Here is a 19,454-nt window from a genome sequence, read left to right as displayed (position 1 = left end):
ATTGATCCAACAAAATAAGCCCTAAAGTGTAATGATTGACACTCTATAAAGTTAAACTTTAAAAAAAAAAAAAAACTTTATTTGGTGTTTTTGTTATTGTTTGACAATTTCATATATTTATATAATGAGTTTTAGTCATTTCCATTCCATATCCCCCTCCTTCATCCCTCTCCCTCACCCCCTCCTTTATCACACTTCCTCATCCACCCATCTCCTCCTTCAATTCCTCCTTGCTTTCTCCTTCATCCCTTCCATCATCCCCTCTCAGCTCCCTCTCTCATGCCATTCCCTCTTCAATTGGCACCACATTCTCAATAAGTGCCCTCCCCTATTTCAAGCCTCCTTTTTTTGTGTGTGTGATCCCTAAGTTTAAACTAACTACATAAGTACATAGGTATTCAGCAGAACAACTTATCTATGTCTACACTGATGAAGAAGATAGTGAAGAATACATTTCTGGTTTCTTTGGAGACTCAGTTGTATCATGTGATTTTTTTCTGGAAACTGTCTTATGAGAGGATGTTTTGCTGAGAACAGATACATGGTATTCCTCTGGAAGCTGCCTGAGAAAAGGGCACGTGATGGTTTGCTGGAGAGGACACGTGATGTTTAGAAAGGGTATAAGGCTAACCCATTAGACAGTGGACAGTGCTGTGGCATTGGTTTGCCTTGCTACTCTTTGCTGATCTTCACTGGGCTCTCTCTACCGATGCTAGTCTTCGCTGATGGCGTTGTGATACTGGTTCACCTTGTCTTCTTCGCTGACCATCATTTGCCATGACTTCATAGAGCAGAAAACACCAAAGAACTTCTCACGGTGATATTCCAGCAACTCCTTGCTACATCCTCAGACTCAGGCTGATTGGCAGAGCTTAGCAATTTCTTTTGGGTTGAACGGTCATTGGTGACTCATGAATGGTGTTTGCAAGTAGATTGAGCTACCACTGCTGATTCATGTGAACTGAACTGCTGATATCCCGACGATGAAGATTGGAATCGCCCCAAAGAACCATTTCTAAACAGGTCTATGCCCCCCCTTTATCTGATTAACTTTTCCTTTCCACCATCTCTGGTGGGTGGTGGGCTAGAAGGGAGGTTAGAGTATTTAAGAACCCTTACTAAAGGAGATCTTGAAAAAACTAAGCTTGCAGGTTAGAACCCCTCCCCCAATAAATGTTGATTGCCAAATTGTTTCTATAGGAGGGGAGACACTTGTGGCTTCTCCCATCCATGATAAAATGTTGAGGGGGCCAAGCCTTGTGCCCGTGACTATCACATGAGTTTAAGGATTCAATGACTCAGTCATATCTAGAAGACATTTTTTTGCTGTCCATATCCCCATCTTCTGGCTCTTACATTCTTTCTACCCACTCTTCCATGATGTTCCCTGAGCCATGGAGGAGGAGATTCAGTTCTCCTATTTCCATCTGAACAGTCCAACATCACTGATTCCCAGTACTTTGTCCAGCTGTGCGTCTCTGCCCATGGCAGTCAGAAGCTGCTTCTCTGGTGAGCGCAGAGTGCAGCACTGATCTACAGATATAAACATGACTATTTGGAAGGCAGTTTGACAAGATATTTAGCAAAACACTAGTATTAGATTCCTCCATAGGGCATAGACCACCCTGACCATGGGTTCTTGACTAGATTTACAGAACTCGGTGTGTATTCCATCCTGTGGAACAGGCCTTGTATCCAAGTGGAAAGCCACTGGTTATCCCTGTGACAGTCATGCCACTAATGCACTAGTGGGACATCTTGCCTAATATTTTAGCTTGAATGGTTCACATCCAAGTAAGACTGTAGATGGTTTTCTCCCCTGGCAACCTACAAATCACTTTCTTGAACCACGAAGGCTAGCCATTACAGAGAATGCTTCCACCTCAACTCCAGGCTGATCCTTCTGTGACCTGTGACCAAAGTATTCAGTGTCTTCAGCAATAGAGCCTGACCATCAAGTTCTGGTGGGCACCAAGAGCAATGGTAACAGCCTGTAATGTTTTAAGGGCTTTTGGAATCTCCCTGGTCAGCAACTTGAGGAAGACATCCCACATCTGGCACTGTGATTTTTGTTTAATAACTATCCCATTTTGATTTTCTGTTTCTCTGGTAAATGCTCTTACCAAAACCAACTTGGGAAGGGAAAACTTTATTTCATCTTACCTGTTCCAGTCCATCACCAAGGAAAACCAAGATCAGAAACTGCAGAGACTGTTCACTGGCTTGCTTCTAAGCTCACATTCAGCTACCTTGATAGAGCCTAGACCCATCTGCATAGGGTGGTGCTGCCCACAGTAGACTGGGTTCTCCAACATCAATTAACAATCAAGGAAATGCCAGGTAGACACAGCCAAGGCCAATCTGATGGAGGCAGCTTCTCAATTGTGGTTCTTTCTTCCAAGATTAGCCATCACAAGAAATCAATGGCTTCAGGAGGAGCACAGAGTATCCATGGAGGGTCTTCCATTTGAATTCAACATTTACTCTTGTAGACATATTCTGCAACACAACATCTTATAACCCCCTCTCACCAAGCTCCATTCTAACCAGATCCCCTAAGGGGAGACGGATTGGAAGGTAAATAAAAGAAATGGAGCAGAAAGAAAAAATTCTTCTCAGAAATAAAGCAACTGGGAAGCATGACTGTATCCTAGATGCTTTCCTCACATCATCTATGCAACGATAATAAAACCATTACATTCCAGGTACAATAATTTCCAATGTTACAAATAATATGAATAACACTGCTTATCATTCATAAAACACATTTGCACTAATCATTTTGATGTGTTTTTCCGGCTCACTCCTAATGGAGAACTGACGAACTGGAATTGTTTGGTTTGCTCATTTATACAAGAGGGAAGTGAGGTTTAGACGTTGAGTCAATTTCCCAATACTCTAAGCTAATAAGTGGCAGAGGAAGAAAGCCACACTTCTCTCTGGTTTCGTGGCATGGGCTCGTGAGAAATGCAATGCAGGGTACTTAGCAGGGATTCCAATGCTCAGTAGACGGCAATAGAAAGTTGTCTTAGATGGAAGACAGGGAGTGAGGCTCAACTCAGCCTAGCCTCAGCTCAGGGTTCCTGAAACAGAACCCCAGAATATGTTAGAGGGTGAATATATTAAACTAAATGTGCGTGAGTCCTCTGCAGATTGTAGAGCTCATATAAATCCAGGGCAGATGTTTCATAGGTATGTTGGTCTTTGTGGGGGTGGAAAAGAACACTTATTTAGACACCCACTTCCTCCTATGTACTCTACAGTGAAGGCAGTGCCTTTAGGTTTCTTCGAAGTCCAAGGCTTTTTTTTTGTTCGTGTGTGTGTGTGTGTGTGTGTGTGTGTGTGTGTGTGTGTGTGTACGCATGTGCAGCATATATTGTAGGTACTCCTCCATTTTCTCTTCTACCTTATTCATTGAAGCAGCGTTTCTCAGTCAAACCCAGAGCTCACCAATATGACTAGCCTTGACAGCCATCTTGCTCTGAGGACCCCTCCCTCCCTACCTCTCCGGCCTGGGATTAGATGTAGGCCACAGAGCCTTTACCTGAGACCTGTGAGCCCTCTTCTCAACTGCTAAGGTTCAAGTCTTGATGTTGGAGCCATCTTCTTTTCAGTTTTTCTTATTCTTTTTTTCTTCTCTTTTTGGTCATAATATCAGAACCAGGTTAAGGTATGGTTGGCTCAAACAATCACTCAAATCCCTCCACACCTGTGTATCCTATTAACAAGGAAGACTGCTGAATCTCTGTTCTGTAAATACCTTGACAGATGAGTTAAAGGACAGTATTATCTTGGCATGTGGTTGTAGCTGCTATTGTTGATGTTGAGGGAGGCTGGCAAATGAGGGGGTCATAGCTGTTATAACAACAGATAGAAAGCTAGGGGTAGTAGTACACACCTATAATCTCAATACTTGGAAAGATCACAAGTTCAAATCCAGCCTAGGCTACATAGTAAGTCCAAGGCTAGTCTGGGCTACATAGTAAATCCAAGGCCAGCCTGGCCTATTTGCATGATTCTTCTCCAAACAGTAGCAACTTTTATTTTTTCCTTTTTGGTTTCTGTTTCTCCTCTTTGCTCTAAATCGATGCTGGTATTATGGTTCAATGGCTGAGGGTGGGGAGTGAGGGGAGAGACAGCTGTCTGGGAGAACTTTCACTGTGTCTGATGGTCCAGGATCTCCAAAGCAACTCGGCAAGCCAAACAGTGCAGCAAACAGTTCTGTTTCGATTTTTGCAGAAAAAATCCGACACAGCTGAAGTGCTGTCTGAAGAGATGACTCTAAGATGGGACAGCGCCTGGGGAAACTGGGCTTGGATCTTGTGCTAGTTTCCTATGATAAAAACAATGATGTTCCCAACCAGAGTCAGTGTTGGGAATACAATGCTTTGCTTCCATTTCAACACTGCATAATCTCCATATGGCAACACTGGGAATCTTTTCTGATATTAAACAGATTATAGGAGAGACAAGTTGAGTAAACACTGTCATTAAAAAGAGTTTTAATGATGAATAATTTTTTAAAAATTTTTGTCTATGGTACTAGGTTCAGTGTTCTGCATAAACTCTAAAACATAGTAATTTCTTCTTTTAAATCACCAAACAGAATGGACATTATATTTTTCTGTCTTGGTCTAATCAAGAACACAAAATACCATTCTTTGCTTTAAAAAAAAAGAATTAATTGTGTTTCATTGGATTTTTTGTTAATTTCTTATTTTTAATGTTAGTGTTTTGGAGTTCATTTTAACAATTTTTTTCATTGAATTAATTCTTTTCTTATTTTCTATTGTAGATAAGAACCTAGGCTTCTGGTCTGAGACTACTCTTTGTTTCTAATATAAGAATTAGTGTTGTAAATAAAGTCTTCTCTTTTAACCTTCATAATTACGTCTCATACATTTTGATGCTCTGTTTCCCTTGTTTTTGTTTTTGTTTTTACTGTTATATAGTTTCATTATTTCTTTACTTGTGAATGTGTAATTTTAATGTTTCTGGATTTGGAGATCTCCTGTTGTCTCTCCCTGAGAACTTCTATTTTGATTTTGTTGTATTAGCAGAACATATCCTGTGGGGCTGGAGATGCAGCTCAGTGGACACAGTGCTTGCTCACTTGTCTCACACAAAGCTCTGGGTTTCACCGCCAGCATCCCATAAGCCAGGTGTGGTGCATGCCCGTAGAGTCAGCACCTAAGGTAATGGGAGGAGAATCAGGAGTTCAAGATCAAACAAACATGTCCAGCAAGACATCTTTTCTTTGGCATTTGCCACACCCTGTTCTGTAATTCCTGAGTGTCTGCCTTGTTGAATAGTCCAGTGGTACTTGAAGAAAAAGAGAACATCTGGATGCTACTGGGGAATGGCAGACAGAGACTTTGGCTGGTGCAGGCTGTCACATCCTAGCTGCCTACTTCAGTTGCTGATATGCTGATCCATGTCCCCATGTGTCTCATAGCCTCCCTGTTTCCTTTTCAGCTCTTCCCCTTCTTGCTTCCTGCGGAGGCTGTGATAGAGTAGTGACACAAAGAATAAGGGTTTCCTCGCAGCCCACTGATCCTCGAAACACTTCGTATTTCTCTTTCCCTATAGAAACAGTTTCTCTGATGCCTACCTTACCAGAATAAATATAACACTCTTTCTTTTTTGTTGTTGTTTTGTTTTGACACTGGATTTCATAATGTAACTAGGGCTGGCCTGGAACTCACTATATAAACCAGGCAGGCACTAAATTCATAGAGATCAGCCTGCTTCTGAATGCTGGGATTAAAGGGACATACAACCATACTTGGCTCCTTTTGTTTGTTTGTTTTTTTTGTTTGTTTTTAAGATTTTTAAAAATTTATCTCTATGATGTGTGTGTGTGTGTGTGTGTGTGTGTGTGTGTGTGTGTGTGTGTGTGTGTGTGTGTGTTGGCCAAAGAGGCCATCAGATCCTCTGGAACTAGAATTGCAGGTGGTTGTGAGCCACCATGTGGGTGCTAGAAATTGAACCCTGGTCCTCTGCAAAAGCAACCAGTGTTCCTAAGCAGTAAGCCATCTCCCCAGGCCCTTCTGCCTGTTCTAATCTCCACCTCACTGTTTATCTTGCCCAGGCATATATTTAATTCCTACTTCTTCTGTCTGTTTTTATTCGGTGAATTCCCCTTTGCCTTTCTCTCATTTCTCCTACTAAGATTCTGCATTTACCAAGATTCTGCATTTACTTTTGTTTTGGAAGTTTCTCATCCACTCTTAAATCCAGACTTTAGGACAGGTATTTAAAATCCTCACTGACGGTTCTGACAATGGTTTCCTCTTGATGTCATCACCAGGGAGCTGGTTTTTCCCCTCTGCTTCTCATTTGGGAAATGGTCATCATATGACAGTGATTTCCATTTTGACCTCATTTGTCTAAGATGTCAGCATGCCCTGCTTATAGACTGTGGATACAACAGCTGTTTAACTTTCATAACTTTTTGGTGATGTTTTGATTTTTCTGGGTTTGCCTGATTGAATAAAAGGGATTATTCCTCCAGACCATAGGAGACAGGTATGGGTTCAGTGTCATATGTGTGTGACAGGCATGCTTTAGAAGGGTTGGGACTCATGGTCCCCAATCTTCCAAATGTTGTGATCTTTTAATACAGCTCCCCAACCATAAAGTTATTTCATTGAGACTTCATAACTATAATTTTGTTATCGTCATGAATTGTAATGTAAATATCTGATATATAAGATATATGATATGTGACTCCTGTGAAAGGGTTGTTTGAGCACTCAGAGGAGTCTCAATCCATGGTTTGAAAACCACTGATCTGGACACAATGGGGATACCCTTATCAATGTAGATCAATTGTCCAGTATTGCTGGGCAGAAGTCTCCATCTCTTGAAGGCAAAGTGTGTTCCAAGATCAGTCTTCTCCCCATGTCCCTAACCTGTGTCCACACCTTTACACCTTGTTGATGGTCACTGATGTATCAAATGACCCCAGACTTAATAAATTAGAGTAATATGGTTTCCTTTTACACCCTAGAAAATGGGGATTCTAAAAATGGTTCTACTAGCTTAAAGCAGTGGCTGGCGCTCTTCCTAGGGAATTTCTCCCAAGGCCAACAGTAGATGGCTGAGTCCCCCTTGGGCTGCATCTCTCTGATCTATACTCACCCTCTATGCTGCCTTCTTTCACGAAGAGCACACTGAACCCATCTCGTCTTTAGTCAGCACTAATAACCTAATTGTTTTTCCCATATGGCCCAGCTGCTCACAATTCTGAGGCATAAACATATATGTTGTATTGACAAACAGATAACACCAATCAACTAGTCTATAATGAAGCAGATTTTGTATGACTTCTGGTTCAGGAGCCTAGAAATTCAAAATGAAGAGACCATCAGCAGAGGAAGGCGTTCTTGTGAGATGTTGTCGTCACAGAAGGAATCCAATGGGCTAGAAAGACAAAAGAGGGAGCCAAACTCCCTTTCATAATTAAACCTTTTCTATGATAGCATCATTAATTGATTTTTATTTGTAGGTCATATCAGTCCTGACCTAATCAATTTCTTCCAAATATATTCCCACTGGATGTTAATCTTCAGAAAATTACTTTTGGGCAAATGCATTCAAACCAGAGATGAGGGTGAATATTTGGACATCTATAGCAGTGTGGGGGCATTATTCTTCCTTCCTCATGTACCCTTAAGATCTCCAGCTACCTCCTTCCCTGTGGTAGCCTAGCAGCTCACTGAGTGACATGTGTTCTTGACGATTAATGATATACAAAGACTGAAGCAACTTGCCATATCCTGTCACCAGAATCAAGCTCAAAATAGCAACAGCCACCTGTGGGAAGAAAAATACAAATAAACTTTATAGTGTCTCTAAGCTATAAATCCCCAATTTAATCAAAACATTATTTAGACTCTGTTTCTTTATACCAATGTGCTTTACGTGTGTAACTCACTGGGCTTTGTTGTGACTCTTTGCACAGGTTTATAGTGTCCTTTAACCATCTTCATCCTCCCCACTATCCTCACTTTCCACCTGCTCGTCAACCCTGCTGCTGCCCTTCCTCTTCCTAAATACCTCCTTTTATTTAATGTCCCTTATTAAAATCCAAATTTCACAATTATCTTTCTGAGTTTGGTTTGTTTCATTTAACATATTGTATTTTACAGTTCCATCCATTTTTTTTTCTGAGAACAAAACCCTTCACTTTTACACATAGATGAGAAATACATTTAATATAATCTCTCTCATTTTAAGCCATTCATCCAGTGGTCAACAGTGAGGCAATCAACATGGATGATGATGCAGGGGTCTTGGTTAGTTTTTATTGTCAACTTGACTCAACCTGGGAAGAAGGAACCACAGATGAAGAACTGCCTCCATCACATTGGCCTGTGTCCACATCTGTAATGAATGATCTTTTTTTGATGGCTGATGTGGAAGGGTCTAGCCCACTATGGATAGTGTCATCCCCTACCAAGATGACTCTGGGTTGTTATGAGAAAGAGAGAAAACTGAGTAGGTCATAGATAGCCAGCCAATACTCAGCATTCCTGAGATGTCTCTGCTGCTGTTCCTGCCTCTAGATTCCCGCCTGAGTTCTTGCCCCAATTTCCCTCAGTTACAGACTGGTAACTGAAAGTGTAGAGTAAGATAAACTCTTTCCTCCTCAAATTGGTGGCTATGATGAGAATAGTCTTCTTGTATTTACTGCCTATTTGTTCTTCATTTTTTGAAAGCTGTGTCTGTTTACTGTTCTTGGAAAGATGATACCACGTGTTTTCTCTCATGGGCTTTCTCTGTGTGTCTCTCTGTCTCTGCCTATCTGTCTGTCTGTGTTTGTCTCTGTCAGTCTCTCTGACTTCCCCCAGTCACTGCCTCTCTCTGCCTCTCTCTGTCTCTCTGTCTCTGTCTGTCTCTGTCTCTCTCTCTGTCTCTCTGTGTGTGTGTGTGTGTGTGTTCTCCAGGCTTAAAAAGAAATCCCCAAGGCTGTAAACCTCAGCAGGTGCCTCGAGAAGGAAGATGAGGGGAAGAAAAAAAAATGTCAGGTCATTTGAGTTAAACCCACACTGAGGTCAGCCACACGGTGGACCAATAGTCACATAATGGCAGGGGAGTCATATAAGAGCAGAGAAAGAGTGAAACTCAAAGTGTGAAGGAAAAGATGCTTAAAGCAGACATAGAACAAAGGAAAAGAAAAAGTTACATTCGGAAAAGTGGCCAGACTTACAGGGGAGTTCTAAATAAATTTAAACATATATATATATATATATATATATATATATATATATATATATAACGTTAAGGTAGAAGGGAATGATTTGGGAAGAGGAAGAAGAGGATGGGCAGAGTGTGGTGGGGACAGGGGAGGGGACTGAAAAGGATGTTTTCTGAAGATCTGAAGATCTACATGGCATGAACCATTAAAGTGCCCTCTAATTTGTAAGTAAATTCCATACTTACCTGTATCCAGTATTCTGTCTACCCATATTTCAAAAATAAAATTACCTCATCTGTCTCATCCTGTTTTACTGCGTTTGGTCTAATAAATTCCTTGTAACCAGAAATGCTGGTAAATTTTAAAGACATCTAAAATATGACTGGTCGATATCGGGTTTGTCATAAGTTTATCCCGACTTTGGAAGCAGGCCCAGGAGCTAATTTTTCCTCGCTCTTTGCAAAGAATCCATAATTCATGATTGCCATTGATTTCAATACAAGGTATTTAATCCTGTCAAATTCCAGCTTTGTTTGAATAAAAATGGCCCTCCTCTAATTGTGGGTTTTGATAAAGCTAATTTTGGTGTGCTAGCCAGTGGGCTGCCTCGAAGAGGCTGGCAACATTTCTGATACGAAGAACGGCTTAAAGATAACCAAGGGAAAGATGGGAGCTGGGAAAATAACCATCAAGGATGTTGGTGACTCAGAAACCGGAGACTTTCTCAGAAGGTGGGGGGGAAGATGCAGGAGCGAGCTACTTGGGCAGAATGTGACTCAGGTCATCAGACCATTTGGGTAGGGATTTTATTTTGGGTCTCTAGGATGCTATATGAGAAGCTAAAGCCTAGATGCTGGAAGTTTCTAAGTGTAACTAGGGAAGGAACCGGCCTGAGAGGGGGGTCTATGATGTAAACAGAGCTAGGGTGATGTCACAGAGCACTGGCCGGAGGTTGCGCATCTATTCCACTTGGGGGCGCTAGACTCCCTTGAAGGTGGGTTCACTATCTTCGCAGTGGTATGTGAAAGACAGTTCAGCTCCTGAACCCCACAATTGTTCAACAGGCTTTGGTGCCTGGCCGGTTTCAGAAGACAAAATCTTGACAACTAGGACACATTTTCTTCGGGTAAATACATTTATGAAGTAACTGGGACCCCCGTAGCCCCAGAAAGCTAAAAGGTTTCCCTCGTACAGTGAGTAACCGTACACTCTAATGTCTCCCATGTTTGAGAGCTAGGGGGATGGTCTAGGCTACTTAATTTCCTGAGTTTATTATCCTTGCTAACAATATCTAATTCACAATTCCAGTAAAATGCCAAAGCTCCTCTTTGTCCGTGTGCATTTTAGAAGATATTAACTCTAAATGGCTGATATTGTCCAGACAAATGAGTCTTGTTGAGGTCGGAGATGCAATGGCTTCACGGAATAAAACTGCGACTGGGTCAGGAGACACACACAATACAGAAGGCCAGTTGGTGTGCTAGGTTCCTGGGCAGATATCTGTGAATGTGGCCACCTAGCTCAGAGCTTGTGGGTAGAAGAGAGGTGTGGCCACCATTCTGGCTTCTGGCTCATTTTTTTTTTCTGTTCTGCTTGCTCACTGGGGTGGGGGGCGGTGGTGGGGGGGGAAGGCATGCCAACTCCCACACTGACCTAGCCAATCAAGGAGAGGTTACTCAGCAGAGGCAAACTACCTCAGAGCTGAAGAACTGTGTCTCTGAGTATGTTATTCCGACCTGTAAAGCACTTGTTAATTTCCCTATGAACTTTTTTTGTTTTTGTTTTTGACTTTTGAGACAAGGTTCTCTGTGTGTAGCTTTGGCTGTCTGGAAACTCTTTCTGTAGACCAGGCTGGCCTTGATCTCACAAAGGTCTGCCTCCCTCTGCCTCTTGAGTGCTGGGATTAAAGGAGTGTGTCACCACCGCCCAGCCCTCCTACTAACTTCTTATTATGACAATTAGATTAGAAGCTCAAACCTGTTTAGCATAGCCTTCTTCATCTGCTCCAAAATTCTCTTAGAGAAGAGCCTTGGTCCAGCATTCCCCCCCCCTCTGCCCCCATTGCTCCAGGCACTCATATATATGACAGAGGCAACAGTGTTGTAATCTGGTTTAAACAGGCAAGATCTTCAAACCCAGGCAGTGGGCAAGTATGAAGCCTGAACACAGAATGATAGCTACAAGACAGCGGACCAGGAGTGCTGTGGCCTACCACACCAGGTCTACAGCCATGAAGAAGACGATGACTCTGAAGAATCTGAGCACGCCATCCCTCCAGAAGCAGAGGAGGAAGAACCCTTCTTCCCAGGCCCTGAGGAATATTGTTGGCTGCAGAATTTCTCATGGATGGAAGGATGGTAATGAGCCTGTCACCCATTGGAAGGCCATCGTTCTAAGTCAACTGCCAACAAACCCATCCCTCTATCTGGTGAAATATGACGGAATTGACTGTGTCTACGCACTGGAGCTCCACAGTGATGAGAGGATTTTAAACCTTAAGGTCTCGCCTCATAAAGTCGTGTTTCCTCAGGTGAGAGATGCCCACCTCGCCAGCTCCATTGTTGGCAGAGCTGTAGAACACAGATTTGAGGGCAAAGATGGCTCTAAGGATAACTGGAGGGGGGTGGTGCTAGGCCAGGTGCCGATCATGAAGGCCTGGTTTTACATAACCTACGAGAAGGATCTGGTCCTCTACATCTATCAGCTCCTGGATGACTACACAGAAGGTAACCTCCGCATCCTTCCAGGGACTCCTCCGGCAGAGGTGAGCTCAGACACTGACAGCAACATCATGATAGGTAAATTCGTGCAGCACACCAGAGGCGACGGGTCCAAAAAGATCGGCAAGATTGTTTACCAAGTTCTAGCCAAGCCTTCCGTGTACTTTGTCAAGTTTGATGGTGACGTTCATATCTACATCTATAATCTGGTGAAAAAGATCCCTTAGGGTGAAATTCACAAAGTGCGGGGACGCAGATGGATAACGTATGGAAAAAAAAATAAATATTTTCAAGTGTGTTGGGTACCTATGGGTCTTTGACAACCCCAATACCTTTGCCAATGGAATTTGTTTTGCTGTAAAATTTAAAACGTGTGTTATGATGTGCTGTGTGTGAACACTTTGGTGGAAGAGATGGGCTATGGTGGAAGGAACATCAAAGGAAGATGAAAGCGTCAACTCAGGCTATGAACAATAAGTAAGCCTAATGTCACATGGGCGAAAATGAATGGGACTTAGTTCCTCTGATCTGCAAGGAAAGCAAGGAACTAGAGATGGGACTTGGAGGAGTGGGGATGGCAGAAAAAGATGGATGTTTAGGAAGCGGGAGAGGGACCGGACATAGGTGGACTCTCTGGGGTGAAGTCGGAGGGAGAAACATACAGTTGGGGGAAGAGTGACAGATAAAAGGAATGTGGTCTTGGAACACAAGGGGAAACCCCAATAAACTGATCCAAACAGACTCAGAAATCAGAGAAAATCAGGTTTCATTTGGCTAATGAAACTTATCTCTCTTTTGAAGATTTATTATTTTTTACTTATGTGGGTGGGGGTAGGGCATGTGCTTGTGAGTACAGGTGACCACAGAGACAAGAGTTGCCAGGTCTCCTGGAGCTGGCGTTAAAGGTGGTTGTGAGCCATTGGAGGTGAATGCAAGAAGCCAAAGCTAGGTCTTCTTCTAGAGCAAAAGTGCTCTTGACCACTGAGTCATCTCTCTAGGGCCTTAAAGTCATCTTTTAAATAAATCCAATATTCACATGCAGAAAAGAGACCAGGATGAAGGTAAAAAAGATCAAATTGATGATGATCTGGGAAAAGACTAAAGGATACATAAAGGAATAGAGAACACTGAGGGACGAATGAGTTCCAAAATGGAGTTCTCAAAAAGCAAAGCAGGAGACCCAGGAAGAACAGGAAGGTCCTGGAAAGAGTTGAACTTGGGCCATATCCACATTGGCTTCTTTGGTTTCTTAACAAATAGCCAGCCTATCATTGCCGAAGGTTGTTGTGAGGTGGGGGCTTTCCAGGAGGACATTTTTACCAGGATAACTCAGACTAGTGAATCCAAAACTAAGTTTATATCTACGAGACTCCCTACCTATGAAAGCATCATAAAAACCATTATTTTGTATGATCACTTTTTTTAAAAAAAGTAATTTAAAAGAGAAAATAAGGGGGTTCCTGGTCCGGGGAGTCTCCGGACACCCAAAAGGACCCACACAGAATCCCCCACGGGATCCTAAGACCTCTGGTGAGTGGAACACAGCTTCTGCTCTCTGGTGAGTGGAACACAGCGCCTGCTCTCTGGTGAGTGGAACACAGCGTCTGCTCCAATCCAACCTCGCGGGACCTGAGACTGCATTAATTAAGGAAGCAGATAACCCAGCTTGATCAGGGGCACAAGTCCCTTCCAGTCCACTGCAGCACCGGGGTTCCTGGTCTGGGGAGTCTCTGGACACCCCCAAGGTCCTCGCAGGACCCTCCACGGGATCTTAAGACCTCTGGTGAGTAGAACACAACTTCTGCCAGGAGGCAGGTTTGAACACCAGATATCTGGGCACCTTCCCTGCAAGAGGAGAACTTGCCTGCATAGAGTACTCTGACCAGTGAAATTAAGGAGAGTTCTAGTCCCCCAGGTCTGCTGATAGAGGCTAACATAATCACCTGAGGAACAAGCTCTAACTAGAAACAACTATAACAACTAGCTCCAGAGATTGCCAGATGGCGAAAGGCAAACGTAAAAATCCTACTAACAGAAATCAAGACCACTCACCATCATCAGAACACAGCACTCCCACCCCACCTAGTCCTGGGCACACCAACACAACTGAAAAGCTAGACACGGATTTAAAAGCATATCTCATGATGATGGTACAGGACATCAAGAAGGACTTTAATAACTCACTTGAAGAAATACAGGAGAGCACTGCTAAAGAGTTACAAGTCCTTAAAGAAAAACAGGAAAACACAACCAAACAGGTAGAAATCCTTAAAGAAAAACAGGAAAACACATCCAAACAGGTGATGGAAATGAAGAAAACCATACTAGACCTAAAAAGGGAAGTAGACACAATAAAGAAAACCCAAAGTGAGGCAACGCTGGAGATAAAAACCCTAGGAAAGAAATCTGGAACCATAGATTCGAGCATCAGCAAAAGAATACAAGAGATGGAAGAGAGAATCTCAGGTGCAGAAGATTCCATAGAGAACATCTGCACAACAATCAAAGAAAATACAAAATGTAAAAGGATCCTAACTCAAAACATCCAGGAAATACAGGACACAATGAGAAGACCAAACCTACGGATAATAGGAGTTGATGAGAATGAAGATTTTGAACTTAAAGGGCCAGCAAATATCTTCAACAAAATTATAGAAGAAAACTTCCCAAACCTAAAGAAAGAGATGCCCATGAACATACAAGAAGCCTAGTGAACTCCAAATAGACTGGTCCAGAAAAGAAATTCCTCCCGACACATAATAATCAGAACAACAAATGCACTAAATAAAGATAGAATATTAAAAGCAGTAAGAGAGAAAGGTCAAGTAACATATAAAGGCAGGCCTATCAGAATTACACCAGACTTTTCACCAGAGACTATGAAAGCCAGAAGAGCCTGGACAGATGTTATACAGACACTAAGAGAACACAAATGCCAGCCCAGACTAATATACCCAGCCAAACTCTCAATTACCATAGATGGAGAAACCAAAGTATTTCACGACAAAACCAAATTCACACATTATCTTTCCACGAATCCAGCCCTTCAGAGGATAATAACAGAAAAAAAAAATACAAGGACGGAAATCATGCCGTAGAAAAAGCAAGAAAGTAATCCCTCAACAAACCAAAAAGAAGACAGCCAAAAGAACAGAATGCCAACTCTAACAATAAAAATAAAAGGAAGCAACAATTACTTTTCCTTAATATCTCTTAATATCAATGGACTCAATTCCCCAATAAAAAGACATACACTAACAGACTGGCTACACAAACAGGACCCAACATTCTGCTGCTTCTAGGAAACCGATCTCAGGGAAAAAGACAGACACTACCTCAGAGTGAAAGGCTGAAAAACAATTTTCCAAGCAAATGGTCTGAAGAAACAAGCTGGAGTAGCCATTCTAATATCGAATAAAATCGACTTCCAACCCAAAGTTATCAAAAACAAGGAGGGACACGTCATACTCATCAAAGGTAAAATCCTCCATGAGGAACTCTCAATTCTGAATATCTATGCTCCAAATGCAAGGGCAGCCACATTCATTAAAGACACTTTAGTAAAGCTCAAAGCACACATTGCACCTCACACAATAATAGTGGGAGACTTCAACACACCACTTTCATCAATGGACAGATCGTGGAAACAGAAACTAAACAGGGACACAGTGAAACTAACAGAAGTGATGAAACAAATGGATCTAACAGATATCTACAGAACATTTTATCCTAAAACAAAAGGATATACCTTCTTCTCAGCACCTCACGGGACCTTCTCCAAAATTGACCATATAATTGGTCACAAAACAGGCCTCAACAGATACAAAAATATTGAAATTGTCCCATGCATCCTATCAGACCACCATGGACTAAGACTGATCTTCAATAACAACATAAATAATGGAAAGCCAACATTCACGTGGAAACTGAACAACATTCTTCTCAATGATACCTTGGTCAAGGAAGGAATAAAAAAGAAATTAAGGACTTTTTAGAGTTTAATGAAAATGAAGCCACAACATACCCAAACCTATGGGACATAATGAAAGCATTTCTAAGAGGGAAACTCATAGCTCTGAGTGCCTCCAAAAAGAAACTGGAGAGAGCACACACTATCAGCTTGACAATACATCTAAAAGCTCTAGAAAAATGGAAGAAAATTCACCCAAGAGGAGTAGACAGCAGGAAATAATCAAACTCAGGGGTGAAATCAACCAAGTGGAAACAAGAACTATTCAAAGAATTAACCAAACACGGAGTTGGTTCTTTGAGAAAATCAACAAGATAGATAAACCCTTAGCTAGACTCACTAGAGGGCACAGGGACAACATCCTAATTAACAAAATCAGAAATGAAAAGGGAGACATAACAACAGATCCTGAAGAAATCCAAAACACCATCAGATCCTTCTACAAAAGGCTATACTCAACAAAACTGGAAAACCTGGATGAAATGGACAAATTTCTAGACAGATACCAGGTACCAAAGTTAAATCAGGATCAAGTTAACGATCTAAACAGTCCCATATCCCCTAAAGAAATAGAAGTAGTCATTAATAGTCTCCCAGCCAAAAAAAGCCCAGGACCAGATGGGTTTAGTGCAGAGTTCTACCAGACCTTCAAAGAATTCCAGTTCTGCACAAACTATTTCACAAAATAGAAGTAGAAGGAACTCTACCCAACTCATTCTATGAAGCCACAATTACTCTGATACTTAAACCACAGAAAGAGCCAACAAAGATAGAGAACTTCAGACCAATTTCCCTTATGAATATTGATGGAAAAATACTCAATAAAATTCTCACTAACCGAATCCAAGAACACATTAAAGCAATCATCCATCCTGACCAAGTAGGTTTTATTCCGGGGATGCAGGGATGGTTTAATATACGGAAATCCATCAACATAATCCGTTATATAAACCAACTCAAAGACAAAAACCACATGCTGAGAAAGGATTTGACATGATCCAACACCCATTCATGATAAAAGTCTTGGAAAGATCAGGAATTCAAGGCCCATACCTAAACATGATAAAAGCAATCTACAGCAAACCAGTAGACAACATCAAAGTAAATGGTGAGAAGCTTGAAGCAATCCCACTAAAATCAGTACTAGACAAGGCTGTCCACTCTCTCCATACCTATTCAACATTGTACTTGAAGTCCTAGCCAGAGCAATTCGACAACAAAAGGAGATCAAGGGGATACAAATTGGAAAAGATGAAGTCAAAATATCACTTTTTGCAGATGATAAGATAGTATATATAAGTGACCCTAAAAATTCCACCAGAGAACTCCTAAACCTGATAAACAGCTTCGGTGTAGTAGCTGGATATAAAATTAACTCAAACAAGTCAATGGCCTTTCTCTACACAAAGAATAAACAGGCTGAGAAAGAAATTAGGGAAACAACACCTTTCTCAATAGTAACAAATAATATAAAATATCTTGGCGTGACTCTAACTAAGGAAGTGAAAGATCTGTATGATAAAAACTTCAAATCTCTGAAGAAAGAAATTAAAGAAGATCACAGAAGATGGAAAGATCTCCCATGCTCATGGATTGGCAGGATCAACATTGTAAAAATGGCTATCTTGCCAAAAGCAATCTACAGATTCAATGCAATCCCCATCAAAATTCCAATTCAATTCTTCAACGAATTAGAAAGAGCAATCTGCAAATTCATCTGGAATAACAAAAAACCTAGGATAGCAAAAACTCTTCTCAAGGATAAAAGAACCTCTGGTGGAATCACCATGCCTGACCTAAAGCTTTACTACAGAGCAATTGTGATAAAAACTGCATGGTACTGGTATAGTGACAGACAAGTAGACCAATGGAATAGAATTGAAGAACCAGAAATGACCCCACACACCTATGGTCATTTGATCCTCGACAAGGGAGCTAAAACCATCCAGTGGAAGAAAGACAGCATTTTCAACAAATGGTGCTGGCACAACTGGTTGTTATCATGTAGAAGAATGTGAATTGATCCACTCCTATCTCCTTGTACTAAGGTCAAATCTAAGTGGATCAAGGAACTTCACATAAAACCAGAGACACTGAAACTTATAGAGGAGAAAGTGGGGAAAAACCTTGAAGATATGGGCACAGGGCAAAAATTCCTGAATAGAACAGCAATGGCTTGTGCTGTAAGATTGAGAATTGACAAATGGGACCTCATGAAACTGTAAAGCTTCTGCAAGGCAAAAGACACCGTCAATAAGACAAAAAGACCATCAACAGATTGGGAAAGGATCTTTACCTATCCTAAATCCCATAGGGGACTAATATCCAATATATATAAAGAACTCAAGAAGGTGGACTCCAGAAAATCAAATAACCCCATTAAAAATGGGGCTCAGAATTGAACAAAGAATTCTCACCTGAGGAATACCGAATGGCAGAGAAGCACCTGAAAAAATGTTCAACATCCTTAATCATCAGGGAAATGCAAATCAAAACAACCCTGAGATTCCACCTCACACCAGTCAGAATGGCTAAGATCAAAAATTCAAGTGACAGCAGATGCTGGCTAGGATGTGGAGAAAGAGGAACACTCCTCCATTGTTGGTGGGATTGCAAGCTTATACAACCACTCTGGAAATCAGTCTGGCAGTTCCTTAGAAAATTGGACATAGTACTACCGGAGGATCCAGCAATACCTCTCCTGGGCATATATCCAGATGTCCCAACCGGTAAGAAGGACACATGCTCCACTATGTTCATAGCAGCTTTATTTATAATAGCCAGAGCTGGAAAGGACCCAGATGCACCTCAACAGAGGAATGGATACAGAAAATGTGGTATATTTACACAATGGAGTACTACTCAGCTATTAAAAAGAATGAATTTATGAAATTCCTAGGCAAATGGATGGACCTGGATGGCATCATCCTGAGTGAGGTAACACAATCACAAAGGAACTCACACAATATGTACTCACTGATAAGTGGATATTAGTCCAAAACTTAGGATACCCAAGATATAAGATACAATTTGCTAAACACATGAAACTCAAGAAGAATGAAGACCAAAGTGTGGACACTGTGCCCCTTCTTAGAATTGGGAACAAAACACCCATGGAAGGAGTTACAGAGACAAAGTTTGGAACTGAGACAAAAGGATGGACCATCTAGAGACTGCCATATCCAGGGATCCATCCCATAATCAGCTTCCAAACGCTGACACCATTGCATACACTAGCAAGATTTTGCTGAAAGGACCCAGATATAGCTGTTTCTTGTGAGACTATTCCGGGGCCCAGCAAACACAGAAGTGGATGCTCACAGTCAGCTATTGGATGGATCACAGGGCTCCCAATGGAGGAGCTAGAGAAAGGACTCAAGGAGCTAAAGAGATCTGCAACCCTGTAGGTGCAACATTATGAACTAACCAGTACCCCGGAGCTCTTGGCTCTAGCTGCATATGTATCAAAAGATGGCCTAGTCGGCCATCACTGGAAAGAGAGGCCCATTGGACATGCAAACTCTATATGCCCCAGTACAGGGGAACGCCAGGGCCAAAAAAA

At 41.8% G+C, this 19,454-nt stretch overlaps 1 pseudogene across 1 annotated transcript; it reads left to right on the top strand.

Moving 5' to 3' along the window:
• The first annotated feature begins 10,232 nt into the window (after nucleotides 1-10,232).
• Nucleotides 10,233-12,214, top strand: LOC110294830 (Y-linked testis-specific protein 1-like; annotated as a pseudogene). The gene is made up of 2 exons (XR_015046859.1): nucleotides 10,233-10,328; nucleotides 11,323-12,214. The product of XR_015046859.1 is annotated as a Y-linked testis-specific protein 1-like (transcript).
• Nucleotides 12,215-19,454: the final 7,240 nt, after the last annotated feature.

The sequence above is a fragment of the Mus caroli genome, unplaced genomic scaffold (genome assembly GCF_978045245.1).
Source record: "Mus caroli unplaced genomic scaffold, Mus_caroli_1 scaffold_4, whole genome shotgun sequence".
NCBI lineage: Eukaryota > Metazoa > Chordata > Mammalia > Rodentia > Muridae > Mus > Mus caroli.
The sequence above is the reverse complement of the archived record's forward strand: the minus strand, read 5'-3'. Positions and strand labels throughout refer to the sequence as shown.